The sequence below is a fragment of the Zingiber officinale genome, chromosome 2B, assembly GCF_018446385.1.
Source record: "Zingiber officinale cultivar Zhangliang chromosome 2B, Zo_v1.1, whole genome shotgun sequence".
In the NCBI taxonomy this organism is placed as follows: Eukaryota; Viridiplantae; Streptophyta; class Magnoliopsida; order Zingiberales; family Zingiberaceae; genus Zingiber; species Zingiber officinale.
Genome location: NC_055989.1, coordinates 121,753,983 through 121,769,834, shown reverse-complemented (window position 1 = coordinate 121,769,834; position 15,852 = coordinate 121,753,983).

The following is a 15,852-nucleotide window of genomic DNA, read 5'->3' as shown; positions in this document are numbered from 1 at the left end:
AAAGCTAACACTTTTGGTTTTACTTGGTTCGGAGCCTGTGATGACTCATACTCCAAGGCCCGTGATCGTTGATCGCTTACGTTAGGCAATTCACTATCAATTTGTAAATTCTTTACAAAGAAGAATACAGAAGATTAAATATTAACAACAAGGTTTACCGACAATAAAGAATAGCAGTAGATCATCGATTGTTGGAGCAGCGTAGAAGAGAGCAACGGTTGTTCTTTCTTGATCTTAGAATATGTCTTGAATACCCTGTCTCGAAGCAACTAGTCGAGCCCTCCTTTTATAGCCAACCCAGACATGATCCAGATCCACTGATCTCGGGATCAGATTTGACTCATCGCTGATCGGTTAACCGATCCTGCCTAAATCAATTTGTCTTCCCGTCCAGATTCAGCTTTGGATCAGTCTTCGTTCGGTCGATCAATCCCTCCATTAGGTCGACTGATCTTGCTATCCTCGCTTGCTTATCTGGTCTGATCTGATCAATCCGGCCTGATCTCGGTCATCTCACATCCACTGTTCGGTCAACTGAACCCCAGGTTCGGTCGATCGATCCTTCGGTCGAGCCCAATCAGCTAGCTAGAAATCTACTCTGCTTGCTTGGAGGTTCAGTCGATCAATCCCCGGTTCGATCGACCGATCAAGGCCTGCAAAATATTAGTTTTCCTGCAAAACAGAGTTAGACAAATAACAAATAATAGTAAAGCAATATATAACTTTTGACAGCCTTCGAACTGCTCGATTCTGACTTTTAGATTTCCTCCGAAAATCCTAGGTTGAATCAATGTCTACTGTTCCCTCTTCGGGGAACGCATCATCACCTACTCCTCTCAGGAGAGTTACCTTTTTCCATACCAGTTCTCCAGATCGACTGGACTTTTGCTCAACGCTCAAGATTTCAGGTTTTCATACTGGACACCCTCTCTACGACCCGTCTTGACTTTCACCTGGTTCGCGACCACCCAACATTTTCACCTAAAGTCCCTAACTCTAGGATTTCGCTCAAAGTACACGACCCGCCAAGACTTTCCAGAACCTAGGGTTACCACCCCTAGGACCTAGGGTTATCTCCCCCTAGGGTTTTCCACTACCTAGAATCATATAGGACTTTTGTCTAAGTACACTTAGGACTTTCCTACACACTTGGTTCAACACTTGTTATATTACAAGATAACTTAACTTTGGACCCTTTGCCATTATCAAAACACAAGTTCGATCGTCTGGTGTTTCCTGCACCAACAATCTCCACTTTTTTTATTACGGCAACACAATTCAAAGTTAAGTAAAACATATAGTAATAATTACAAAAGAAATGCAATAAGTTAAGAGATAAGTTAAGGGATTCATTAAAGTTATCATTTAATTTGTTAGCTCCCCTTTTATCACTTAACTTTCTCTTCTCCTTAACTCTAGAATATTCTAACTTCTCTCCCCCCTTGAGATATATCAAAAATAATTTCAAGAGAGTTAACGATTTCAAATAGACCATGTTTTGAAAATCTTGAAAGATGCTTAACTATTAGAAGAAAAAAATTGATAAAAACTTGCATGGCCGGCTTAAAAAAATTTGATAAAAGTTTTGTTAAGTACTTAGTTTTAGAAAGATTTTATTTAAAAAAAAATAACAAAAAATAGTTAGATTTAGAAAGATTTTTTTTAAAAAAATTAACTAAATACTTAACTTTAGAAAGATTTATTTTTTTAAAATAAATTAAAGTTGCTTTTCAAAAAAAGTTAAACCAAAAAACTTAACTTCTTTTTAAAGCTTTAAAAAAACTTTTAAAGGATACTTCAAGATTTTGAGAAATATCTTAATTTTTTTCTTTAATAAAAAACTTTAGCCAAAATTTTTTTTTAACAAGTACTTAACTTTTGAAAAATCAATTAACTTAACTCCTTTTTTCTCCCCCTTGATTAATGCCCCAAAATGGTTTAAGTAAATTATTTAAGTTTGGGTATCCTAAAGTCCAAGCATGAGTGAAAAAAAAAATTAAAACAAATATCTGCCTTCTTTAATAAAATGTCTAACCTTTAGCTACCAGCTGTTTACCATGAGCTAGTAGCTTTCACTTGGTTAGTCAAGTTAAGTAAGCGTTCCAGTTAGTTTGTGTAACGACCCGGCCCTCTTGGCCCATTTGGTGACCCTCGGGCCGTCGACCGTCGGCCCTTATATCGTCGGTCAATTTGGCGACCTCTCATGTTATCGACCGACGACCCTTGGCCGTGCCGTTACTCACTAGGACTTTCCACCCCTGGCAGTGGATTTTTGCCTCCCCCAGGATTCGAACTCTAAACCTCCAGGCTTAAGTATTAGAGTTTATGAATCCTGGTAACCAAGTGAGATGATCTCACTTGGTTACCAGGATTCATAAACTCTAATACTGAAGCCTGGAGGGTTAGAGGGCGAATCCAAGTGAGCGGCACGGCCAAGGGCCGACGGTCGACGACCCGAGGGTCGCCAAATGGGCCAAGAGGGCCGGGTCGTTACAATAAAAAGGCGCCTTTTTATTGTAACGACCCGACCCTTTGGCCTATTGGGCGACCCTTATGGTGGCCCAACTGGCGGCCCTTATGTCATCGGCTCATTTGGTGACCTCTAATGTCGTCGACCGACGACCCTTGACCGTGTCGTTACTCACTAGGTTTTCCCACCCCTGACCAGTGGATTTTTGCCTTCCCCAGGATTCGAACTCTTGACCTCCAGGCTTAAGTACTAGAATTTATGAATCCTGTAGCCAAGTGAGTAGTTTGACTAATCATGGATAACTCGACTTGATTAATTTGACTTTGGTATTTATTGCTCAGACTTATGTTGATATACAAACATAAGCATTTTGAAGTCCAAGCAGTATCCTATGCATCTCACACTATTCTAAGTGTTTTTCACACGCAAGAAAGATATTCCTAGTGTGCTTGTGAGATGCTTTGATTGAAACCTATGGGTACATTCTTTCTAGAGGGAAAGTCCTAGGCTATTTCCAATCTTTGAAAATACTAGTAAAATCAGGGGTTTTTATTTTTTAAAAATTATTTTCCTAGAATTTTAAAACAAGACATGATTTTGAAAAGATAACTTTTTGAAACAAGTAAAAATGTTTAACAATTTTAATCTATTCTACTATACACATTCCTAATTCTCCTTTAAGTGTACTGAACTCGAATTCAGGTAAGGGTTTTGTGAAGATGTTAGCTAAGTTTGACTTGGACTCAACATAGTCAAGTATAATGTCACCCTTAGGTATGTGATCCCTTACAAAGTGATGTTTAACTTCTATGTGTTTAATCCTTGAATAGTGAATTAGATTTTTAATTAAATTTATTGAACTTATGTTATCAATTGAAAATTTTATATTTTTTATTCAAGTTGATAATCTTTTTAAGGTATGCATCATCCATAGTAATTGAGATGTACATTCTCTTATATCTATGTATTCTGCTTCAGTAGTGGATAGAGCAACACAGTGCTGCTTTCTGCTGGATCAACTTACTAGGCACTGACCTAGAAATTGGTAGTTTCCACTTGTACTTTTTCTATCTAATTTACATCCAGAATAGTCTAAGTTAGAGTATCCAACTAAGTTAAATATGCTAGTCTTAGGGTACTAAAGTTCTACATTTAGGGTCCCCTTAACGTACCTTAATATTCTTTTTATATTGGTTAAATGTGATTCTTTTGCACAAGATTAGTATCTATAACACATACCTTCTGTAAATAAAATTGTAGGATCGATGCGTGCTAGAGGGGGATAAATAGTACTCGTGTCCTTTTCACTCGTTTTGAAAAATACAGAATAACGCGGCGGAATAAAAAAACAAGTAAAACAAAGCTAACACCTTTGGTTTTTCTTGGTTTGGAGCCTGTGACGATTCCTACTCCAAGGCTCGCAATCATTGATCGCTTACATTGAGCAATCCACTATCAATTCGTAAATTCTTTATAAAGAAGAGTACAAAAGATTAAGTATTAACAACAAGGTTTACCAACAATAAAGAATAGCAGTAGATCGTCAATTGTCGAAGCAGCATAAAAGAGAGCAACAGTTGTTCTTTCTTGATCTTAGAATGTATCTTGAATACCTTGTCTCGAAGCAACTGGTCGAGCACTACTTTTATAGCCAACCCAGACTTGATCCAAATCCGCTGATCTTGGGATCAGGTTTGACACGTCGCTGATCGGTCAACCGATCCCTCCATTCGGTCGACCGATCCTGCCTGAATCGGTCCGTCTTCCTGTCTAGATTCATCTTTGGATGAGTCTTCATTTGGTCGACCGATCCCTCCGTTGGGTCGACTGATCCTGCTATCCTCGCTGACTTATTTGGTATGATTCGATCAATCCGGCCTAATCTCGGTCACCGCACATCCACTATTCGGTCGACTGAACCCCAGGTTCGGTCGATCGATCCTTCAGTTGAACCCAATCAGCTGGCTGAAAATCTTCTCTGCTTGCTTGGAGGTTTAGTCGACCGATCCCCAGTTCGGTCAACCGATCAAAGGTTGCAAAATGTTAATTTCCCTGCAAAATAGAGTTAGACAAATAGCAAATAACAATAAAGTAATATATAACTTTTGACAAACTTTGGACTGTCCGATTCTAACTTTCGAATTTCCTCCAGAAACCCTAAGTCGAACCAACGCCTACTGTTCCCTCTTTGGGGAACGCGTCTTCACCTACTCCTCTCAGGAGAGTTACCTTTTGCCAGACCGGTCCTCCAGACCGACTGGACTTTTTCTCAGCGCCCGAGACTTCATGTTTTCATGCTGGACGTTCGCTCCACGACTCATCCAGACTTTCACCTAGTCCGCAACCACCAGGATTTTCACCTAGATCCCTCGAATCTAGGATTTCGCCCAAAGTACACCACCTGCCAAGACTTTCCATAACCTAGGGTTATCACCCGTAGGACCTAGGGTTACCTCCTCCTAGAGTTTTCCACTGTCTAGAATCCACTAGGACTTTTGCCTAAGTACAATTAGGACTTTCCTGCACACTTGGTTCAACACTTGTTAGATCACAAGATAACTTAACTTTGATCCATTCTCCATTATCAAAAAATAAGTTCGATCATCTGGTGCTTCCTGCATCAACAAATTTTTGTAAACTAACTCATAAAAAAATGAGTTAATCTAATTAAAAAATACTCTGTAAAATAGAGTTAGCACATAATAAAATAAGATCAATTTATGAATTAGATCATGTCTTACCAAGACCTAGATCTAGTTTTGGTCTTAGCTTAGACTTCTAAAATGGATATAAGTTGGACTAGCGCCTATAACCCCACTGGGCTCGTCCTCATTGGATCTCTCTCATCCAGTTGTTTACCTAACCTTACCTGCTAAACATCTGGTCCTCTAGACCTATTTGGACTTTCTCTGGTCCTGCTTAGTGTAACTGAGACTTTCCTACAATACCAAGTTAGCACAATAGATATAAAATATTAAAGTAAATCAGTATTATCAGCTTTCAAGATTCACTAGTCTGATCAACCATGCGCAGTTGACCGGAAACTATTCGATCACACATGATTGGAGTTTACTCCTCCAAGACTTCTCATTATGTAGGGCTACCTCTCCTTAGGGGTTTTCACTGTCTAGTTTCACTCACTAGGACTTTCTCCACCTAACTTTGTTAGTTAGAGCCCTAAAGCCAATCATTTGATGATTGTATTATGGACTTGTTGTATCATATTCTTATATAAATAAAGACATTTATTTTTGGTTATTATACTTACTTGTATTGATGCCAAATAAACTAAGTATAATAGCGTCCTTGAGTAGAAGGTTCTCACCTATATCAATCGGTTAGTTAAACCGATAGTGAGATGATATAGGGAACACTACTCTTAATCATTCCTAGTCGAGTATTAACATTCAGGGACAATGTTAATGCAATAAGACTAGCATGTATGTCAACTCGATGACTTGATCTCACAAGTCATGGATATAGAGATATCAAGTTGACACATGGGTATGCATTAGAGAATGTATACTGAATGACCCGCCATGAGAAAGTATCATGGATCGTTATATGAGTGTCATATACTTTCTCATATGGCTATTAGTATGACTACTAGTCCTTAGACCTGAAGTCATCATGGATCCCTACAAAAGGAGTTATGTACTTTGGTTTCGTCAAACGTCACCCGTAACTGGGTGGACTATAAAGGCGATTACTAGGTATGTAACAAATTATACGGAGGGATGTGACTGATGTAGATGGGATCTATCCCTCCTATATGACGGGAGTGACATCGATATTCTTGATAGAGTGAGACCACGAAGTGCATGGCCATGCCCAAATGAGTCAATATGAGATATTGAGCTCATTTGATTTAGTGAGTCTACTTGGAGTTCAAGATTTAGATTGGTCATAGGATGACACGGTCTATGCCTCACATTGATCAATCTAGATGTCTAGGATAGAAGGACACTTGTCATATATTGTGAGGAGTCACAATTAATAGTCACAAGGTGATGTTGGATCTCAACATTCTTGTAACTTGGGTAGTAATGATGTGTTGCTAGATACCGCTCATTACTTATGCTCCTAAATGGGTTTAGGGGCATTGCCAACGTTACAAGAACCTATAGGGTCACACACTAAGGACAATTAGATGGAGATTAGGTTCATATGATGAACCAAGAGGATTAGATTCATTTGATGAATCAAATTGGATTAAGAGTAATCTTAATTGGGCTAATTGAGTTGGACTCAAGTTGATTCATATGTTCAATGGGTCTAATTTAGATTATGACTCATTGAATCAATTTAATTAAATGAATTATATTCATTATATTAAATTAGCTTGAATTAAATGGTTGGATTATATCAACCATGAGAGAGATTAAGTCAAGTTTGACTTGACTTGAGAGGAAGAGGAAGAGTCAAGTTTGACTTGACTTTATGTCACATCATTTGTGACTTGGCATTAAGTGGCCAATGATGATGTGCCACATCATCATAGTTGACACATGTGTGTGCCACCTAATGGAAGTTACAAATTCTCTTTGCTTTAATGTGGCCGGCCACATTAATGAGAGGAGTTACACTTGGTGTGGCCGGCCACTAAGGGAATGAATGGTATTCATTTTCATTCAAGTGAATTTTGATTCCATCTTCTTCCTTGCTCTCTCTTCTTGCTCTTCCTCTCCTCATCTTGCCGAGACCTTCTTGGAGTGCTAGCACACTCTAAGGTTCTCCCTTCATCAAGTCGTTCGTGTGGATACGCATAGAGAATTGTCTACCTTGACAACTTGAGATCTGACACCTTGGACGAGCGGGATTCGCGAAAGGCACGCATCAAGGGTAAAAACTTGTACTCTAATGTAGATCTATAGTTCATAAACTCGTACTCGTAAGTTTTTCAAAAGTTTTATTCTTCGCACGGATCCAGTGGCGGGGCTTTCGGGGTTTCCGCGACGCGAAAAAACGGTTTTCGCGGCCCGAAAAACCCAACAGTGGTATCAGAGCAACGTGCGAAGACTTATACGAGTTTAGTTTATATTTTTATGAATAATATAGATTCTGTAACATTCTATAATTTTAAGTATTTTATGGTTTTTATGGGTAATTTTCTCGTAGAAACGAAGCACAAGTGTTTCGACACTTGTAGGCTTCGACTTCCGAGAAGATTTTTTCGAAACGGCAAGGTTTCACCCCAAAACTTTTTAGGACAGCGGGCTAAGGCGCTGTAGGATCGCTAAGGAACTCTCGCGATGGTTAGATCGCAGGTAGGGGCGCTTCCCCTGGCCCCGCAAGGGGATTCGTTCCGCGATTGCACCCGAAAACCGCTAAACGGGACCGCCGGGAAATTTTACTCGTAAAAATTATAAAAATTAGTATTAAAATTATAGAAAATTATGGAAATTACATAATTTAGAATTATGTATAATTTATGATGGTCATGGCCCAAAAGACCCAATCTGATTGGATTTGTGTTGTAATTCATATTACGGCCTGCGCGCCGTCATTTGTGTTGTGTGTGCTGTATATTTGATACACGACCTGCGCGTCGTGCCTTTCTCTATTTATTCTTGTTGTAAATTAGTTTAGACTCGAATGTAACTCGAGTTTCAAAATTGTAATGTACAAAATTGGAGCCGTGGAAGGTCCACTCGAGACGGAGTTACGAGGAGGGCGCGAGCAACACAAGGTGGTCAAAGGGAGGAGCTTGAGAAGATGTTGACCTTAGGTTGACCATCCGATCTTCTCATTGGCTTGAGAAGATCGTAGAAGGGCTATGACTAATCACAAATTAATTTAATTAATTGCTTATGTGTATGTGATGCATGATTAGTAATTAATTAGTGCCTAACGATTAGATTAGATCTAAATCGTGTACAAGATGCACCCTCTCGATTAGATTAGATCTCAATCGCATCAACTCTAATGCCTACCGTGCCGTGATACCTATCACTACCTCGATCACATGTGTTGTTGAATCTGCCAAAGCAGAGCAACACATATTATCCTGGTAGGGTACGGAGGGACAATCTTGGTCCCGCTTATCAACGCATGGGCGAGTACAAACTCAATTAGATTGAGTATTCCTAGTTAACTCGGCTAGATCGAGTACAACTATAGGCATTCTTCCAATGGTTGGAAAGATAGGACATAAATCACATTTATATTAATTCTTGGGCGTATTAGCCAAAGCTAACTCAAGTTTTAATATAACTGCGGATAATGATCCTATAAACAAGAGTTGCATAGAGATGTAATTGGTAAATCGTTACCTACCGATCATACTAAATCTTGGGCGTATTAGCCAAAGCTAACTCAAGGGTTAGTATGATGTGGATCTTGTCCCAATGAATTATAGAATTCAGTGGGAGCATCATTTAGTTAAAGACCTAATTAAATGATTTAAAAGAATATGATATTTATTTTCTGTATTTTTTTGTTGTAGATAACCATAACGTCGAATACGAACACATTCTCTCTGCGTTCTGTCCTTGAGAAGGACAAACTCAACGGAGCAAATTTCCTGGACTGATACAGGAACTTGAGAATAGTTCTCACCCAGGAACGTAAACTGTACGTTCTGGAGCAGCCCATTCCGGAGGCTACTCCTGCCAATGCCCCACGAGCTGACAAAGATGCTTATAAGAAGCATCAAGATGACGCATTAGATGTGTCCTGTCTAATGCTCGCGACCATGAACTCTAAGCTTCAGAAGCAACACAAGTTGATGGGCGCTTACGATATGGTTGAACATCTTTGTCAACTGTATCAAGGACAGGCGCGACATGAGAGATTTGAGATCTCAAGGACACTATTTCAGTGCAAGATGTCAGATGAGGCTCCCGTAGGCCCATATGTACTCAAAATGATTGGGTACATAGAAAACCTACAGAGGTTGGGATTCCCACTTGGCCAAGAGCTGGCCACTGACCTGATCTTGCAAACCTTGCCGGATAGCTATAGTCAATTCGTTCTAAACTACAATATGAACGAAATTGACAAGCCACTGCCCGAGTTGCTTAGCATGTTAAGAACTGCTGAGCTGAACCTTAAGAAGGTTAAGCCCCACTCTGTTATGATGGTTCAAAAACACAAGGGCAAGGGCAAGCCCAAAGGAAAAGGAAAGTCCCAAGCCAAGGGCAAAGGCAAGGTACTGAAGCCTAAAGGAGGGGTCTCCAAGGATTCTACCTGCTTCCACTGTGGTCAGACCGGGCACTGGAAGAGGAACTGCAAGGTGTACCTGGAAGATCTTAAGAAGAAGCGAAGTGAGACTTCCACTTCAGGTATATATGTTATAGAAGTCAATCTATCTATTTCTTCATCATGGGTATTAGATACCGGATGTGCATCTCACATTTGTACTAATGTGTAGGCGCTGAGAAATAACAGGGCATTGGCGAAGGGCGAGGTGGACCTACGTGTAGGCAATGGAGCACGAGTTGCTGTTGTTGCTGTAGGGACTTATTTTCTATCTCTGCCCTCTGGGCTTGTATTAGAGTTGGATGATTGTTGTTATATGCCTGCATTAACTAAGAACATAATTTCAGTTTCTTGTTTGGACAAGAAAGGTTTCTCTTTTATAATTAAGAACAAATGTTGTTCTGTTTATTTAAAAAATATGTTCTATTGTAGTGCACCTCTGATGAACGGACTCTACATTCTAGACCTTGAAAACCCTATCTATAACATAAATACCAAGAGGTTCAAGTCAAATGACTTGAATCAAACCTATCTCTAGCACTGTCGCTTAGGTCATATAAATGACAAGCGCTTATCCTAGCTCCATAAGGATAGTTTGCTGGACTCATTTGATTTTGAATCTTATGAGATGTGGAGTCATGCCTACTAGGCAAGATGACCAAGACTCCCTTTAGTGGGCACAGTGAGAGAGCGACTGACTTGTTAGGTTTTATACATAGTAATGTATGTGGCACTTTCAATGTCGCTGCTAGAGGCGGTTATAGGTACTTCATCACAATTACTGATGACTTCAGTAGATATGGTTATGTGTACTTAATGACACATAAGTCAGAATCCTTTGAAAAGTTCAAAGAATTCAAGAATGAAGTACAGAACCAGCTTGACAAGAGTATTAAGATACTTCGATCAGATCGAGGTGGAGAATACCTTAGCCATGAGTTTCATGACTATCTAGCTGAGTGTGAGATTCTATATCAACTCACTCCTCCTGGAACACCACAGTGGAATGATGTATCCGAAAGGAGGAATCATACCCTATTAGATATGGTATGATCTATGATGAGTCACACAGATCTTCCGTCATTCCTTTGGGGCTATGCTCTAGATACGGCAGCTTTTATACTCAACCGAGTTCCATCCAAGGCCGTGATAAAGACATCATATATGATATGGACTGGGAGAGATGCCCAAGTGTCATTTATGAGGATTTGGAGTTGTGAGGCTTGCGTACGACGTCAAGTCTTAGACAAATTAGGACCCAAATCCGACAAGTGCTACTTTATTGGATATCCCAAGGAAACTAAGGGATATTACTTCTACATTCTCAGTCAGCACAAGGTAGTTGTGACAAAGACTGGGGTCTTTCTAGAAAGGGACTTTGTTTCTAGAAAGACTAGTGGGAGTACGTTCGATCTTGAAGAAGTTTAAGATGCGAACCATAGCACTGAAGCCTCGATGGAAGTTGAACTGGAACCACAAAGTGTTGTGAATGATGTTGTTCCACAAGGAGTTGAGGAACAACAACCAGTTCAAGTAGACATACCTCTTCGCAGGTCTGATAGGGTACGTCGTCAGCCTGAGAGATACTCATTTCTCTTGTTTGACCATAATGACGTTGTGCTCATAGAGGATGAGCCTACCACCTATCAAGAAGCTGTGATGAGACCAGATTTCAAGAAATGGCTAGAGGCCATGAGATCCGAGATGGAATCCATGTACACCAACCAAGTATGGACTTTGGTTGATCCACCTGAAGGGGTAAAACTCATTGGGTGTAAGTGGGTCTTTAAGAGAAAAACTGACATGGATGGACTTATCTATAAGGGTCGCTTGGTAGCTAAAGGTTTCAAGCAGATTCATGGTATTGACTATGATGAAACCTTTTCTCCAGTAGCGATGTTTAAGTCCATTCGGATCATGCTTGCTATTGCAGCATACCATGACTATGAGATATGACATATGGATGTCAAAACCACATTTCTGAATAGAAACCTGCTCGAGGATGTGTACATGACACAACCTGAGGGTTTTGTAGATCCACATCATACTAGCAGAGTATGCAAGTTGCATAGGTCCATTTATGGACTAAAGCAAGCTTCTCAAAGCTAGAATCTTCGATTCGATGATGCAATCAAACAGTTTGGTTTCATCAATAACGAAGATGAGCCTTGTGTCTACAAGAAGGTTGTAGGGGATATAGTTGTCTTCCTCATATTGTATGTGGATGACATACTACTCATTGGGAAGGACATCTCTTTGCTTCAGTCTGTCAAGACCTGGCTAGGGAGTTGCTTCTCAATGAAGGACTTAGGTGAGGCATCCCGCATTCTAGGGATACAGATCTATAGAGATAGATCTAAGAGATTGCTTGGCCTAAGTCAGAGTACATATATTAACAAGGTACTCCTTCGGTTTGTCATGCAGAACTCCAAGAAGGGATTTCTGTCGATGTCACATGACGTGAGTCTTTCGAAGACTCAAGGTCCCTCTTCTAGAGAGGAGATAGACCGCATGGATCAGATCCCTTATGCCTCAGCCATAGGATCTATCACGTACGTCATGTTATGTACTCGACCTGATGTCTCGTATGCTTTGAGCATGACGAGCAGATACCAGTCAGATCCAGGTGAAAGTCACTAGATAGCGGTCAAGAATATTCTTAAGTACTTAAGAAAGACTAAAGAATATTTCTAAATATGGAGGCAATGATGAGCTAGCTGTAAAGGGTTACAGTGATGTCAGCTTCCAGACTGATCAGGATGATTATCGATCGCAGTCAGGGTCGTATTTAGCATAAATAGTGGTGCTGTGAGCTGGAAGAGTTCGAAGCAGGACACAGTAGCTGATTCTACGATAGAGGCCGAGTACATTGCTGCATCAGAGGCAGCAAAGGAGGCAGTTTAGATCCGTAAGTTCATCACTGAACTTGGGGTGGTTCCCAGTATCGCTGACCCTATTGAGCTCTATTGTGACAACAATGGAGCTATAGCACAGGCGAAGGAACCTCGCTCACACTAGCGGACCAAACACATACTACGGCGCTTCCATCTCATTCGAGAGATTATCGAGAAAGGAGATGTGAAGATTTGCAGAGTACCTACAGAGGCTAACATCGCAGATCCCTTGACCAAGGCTTTGGCACAGAGAAAGCATGATGGTCACACTAGGTCATTGGGGCTTAGAGCCTACACTGATTGACACTAGTACTAGTGGGAGATTGTTAGTTAGATCCCTAGAGCCATTCATTTGATGATTATATTATGGACTTGTTGTATCATATTCTTATATAAATAAAGGCATTTGTTTTTTGTTATTATACTTACTTGTATTGATGCCAAATAAACTAAGTATAATAGCGTTCTTGAGTAGAAGGTTCTCACCTATATCAATCGGTTAGTTGAACCGATAGTGAGATGATATAGGGAACACTACTCTTAATCATTCCTAGTCGAGTATTAACATTCAGGGACAATGTTAATGCAATAAGACTAGCATGTAGGTCAACTCGATGACTTGATCTCACAAGTCATGGATATAGAGATATCAAGTTGACATATGGGTATGCATTGGAGAATGTATACTGAATGACCCGCCATGAGAAAGTATCATGGATCGTTATATGAGTGTCATATACTTTCTCATATGGCTATTAGTATGACTACTAGTCCTTAGACCTGAAGTCACCATGGATCCCTACATAAGGAGTTATGTACTTTGGTTTCGTCAAACGTCACCCGTAACTAGGTGGACTATAAAAGCGATTACTGGGTATGTAACAAATTATATGGAGGGATGTGAGTGATGTAGATGGGATTTATCCCTCCTATATGACGGGAGTGACATCGATATTCTTGATAGAGTGAGACCACGAAGTGCATGGCCATGCCCAAATGAGTCAATATGAGATATTGAGCTCATTTGATTTAGTGAGTCTACTTGGAGTTCAAGATTTAGATTAGTCATAGGATGACACGGTCTATGCCTCACATTGATCAATCTAGATGTGTAGGATAGAAGGACACTTGTCATATATTGTGAGGAGTTACAATTAGTAGTCACAAGGTTATGTTGGATCTCAACATTCTTGTAACTTGGGTAATAATGATGTGTTGCTAGATACCGCTCATTACTTATGCTCCTAAATGGGTTTAGGGGCATTGCCAACGTTACAAGAACCTATAGTGTAAAATACCGGAAATAGGCGAATATTAATAAAGGAATTTTCTGAAATTTTTAGAAATTTTTCGGGAATTTTTCGGAGCTCGTACGGACGAGTTGACGGGGATAAAAATGGGGTCCGGAAAAGCCTGTTTAGGCTACCCTGTTTTAATGAAGAAAAGTTTTATTTCCTTTTCCTTTTTATTTTCTTTTCTTTTTCTTTTTCTCTTATTTTTTTTCCCGTGCTCGACACCTTCTCCACGCGCGCCCGTTTCCTCGCCGCGACCTTCTTCTCCCCTGTGCCCTAACCGGCGCCGGGCCGGCGGTTCCTTCTTCCCCCTTCTCTTCATCTCATCGCCAAGGACCATGCCCTAAACCTCCCTCGCACCGACTTCCTCTCCCGATTCCTTCCTCTCCTTCTTCTCTTCCTCGAGCCGCACCAGGCGCCGCCACAACCGGAGACCGAACGGAGCAGCGTCGATCCACTGCCGGTGCGCATGAGTCCTAGCACTCTCTGTCTCTCACGGCGACGATGCACTTTTGCCCTAGCACCATCACCGGCTACCCCTCCGAGGAGTGCCCTAGCGCCGGCGTTGAGCTCTTCTCAGACCAGCCGAGAGTTTCAAGGGAACACGCCGATCTCCTCTCTTCTTGCGTGATTCCGCCGAGGTTTTCTTCAACACCACTCTACCCTAGATCGCTGGGAACCGAGAGATGTCGTTGTACAGAGTCGCGCTGACCATCAGATCCGACTTGGCTGCCTTCCCTGTGCCCTAGTCCTCCGACCGCTGGAGTGAAAGGGATAGTAGGGCTCTGAGGATTTTTGTCTTCCACCTTCCTTGTGGCTAGGTCACGGATTGAAGGTGTTGGAGATCAGTAAGGTTAGTAGATGGATTATGGAAGTAGGTTATATTTGAATGCCTTGTTGAATTAATAATCTCCATTATTGATCTTCGTATGTGATCTGTTCAGTGAAGAATTTTCCCTATTGTGGATTAAAAATCACGGCTGTGAGGTAGAGTTTCTAGCCAAGCATTGTGCGTTGTGGGGAAAACTTTAGCAAGGAGGTCTCGGCTGAAGAATTTGGAATATGTTGAGGTGAGTTTGGGAAGATGAATTGGATGATTTCGATGGTCTGAGTTATTGGTATTACTTTTGTTATGTAAGCATAGGGTTAATTATATTAAATCCTGTGTAGACCTTATATGGTGACTTCCTTTGCAGACCTTGTTGGAGGGAGAGCACTAACCGCTGTGATCTTCCTTTTGTTTGATCCAGAGGTAAGGCTTAATGAATACAATCAAATATGTTGGTTGATTTTGATTGATGGTGTAATTAGGGTTAATGAAACTAACCCTAGATGGTCGATGGATTAGGAATTTATTTAGCTATTTGTTAATACTTAGCTAAATTGTAGGATTTATCATAGGACCTTGACGCGAGACGAGTTTCTCGACGTCCGGGTTTGGACTGATTGGACCTTTCTTATTGGAGGCGGGTACTTTTGACTTATATCATTTGATATACATAGTAGTGAATTTAACAAGTTGCATTAATTATGTTCCTTATTTGTTTTGGTTAGTCACTACCCAATACCTGTTATATGATTGATTGATTTCTTGATTTGCATCTCATGTATACTTTACCTGCTTATACATGTTTATAGGGGTAGTGATATACCATGCTTTACCATGTTCAGGACCTAGGTTTTATACCTTCTGTGTACCTTTGATTTGATTTGATTCGTTGACCTATGGTGCACTTTTATATACACATGGATTAGGTCAGGATATTTTGTGGTTAGTGTCATGCACCATTTGCATGATTGCATGTTGTGCGATAGTCCGCTCCATTATTGTTGAGCACATCGCCAGTTACATGGATCTGCACACACCACCACTCATGGGTTAGTGGTCGATTCAGGCAGAGTGTGTTGCAGCAGGGACTCTATTAGGCACCGTTGGTCCGCTCATGGGTAGTGTGACACAACGTGTTATCCGGCAGGGATTCCTCCCCGTCATCGT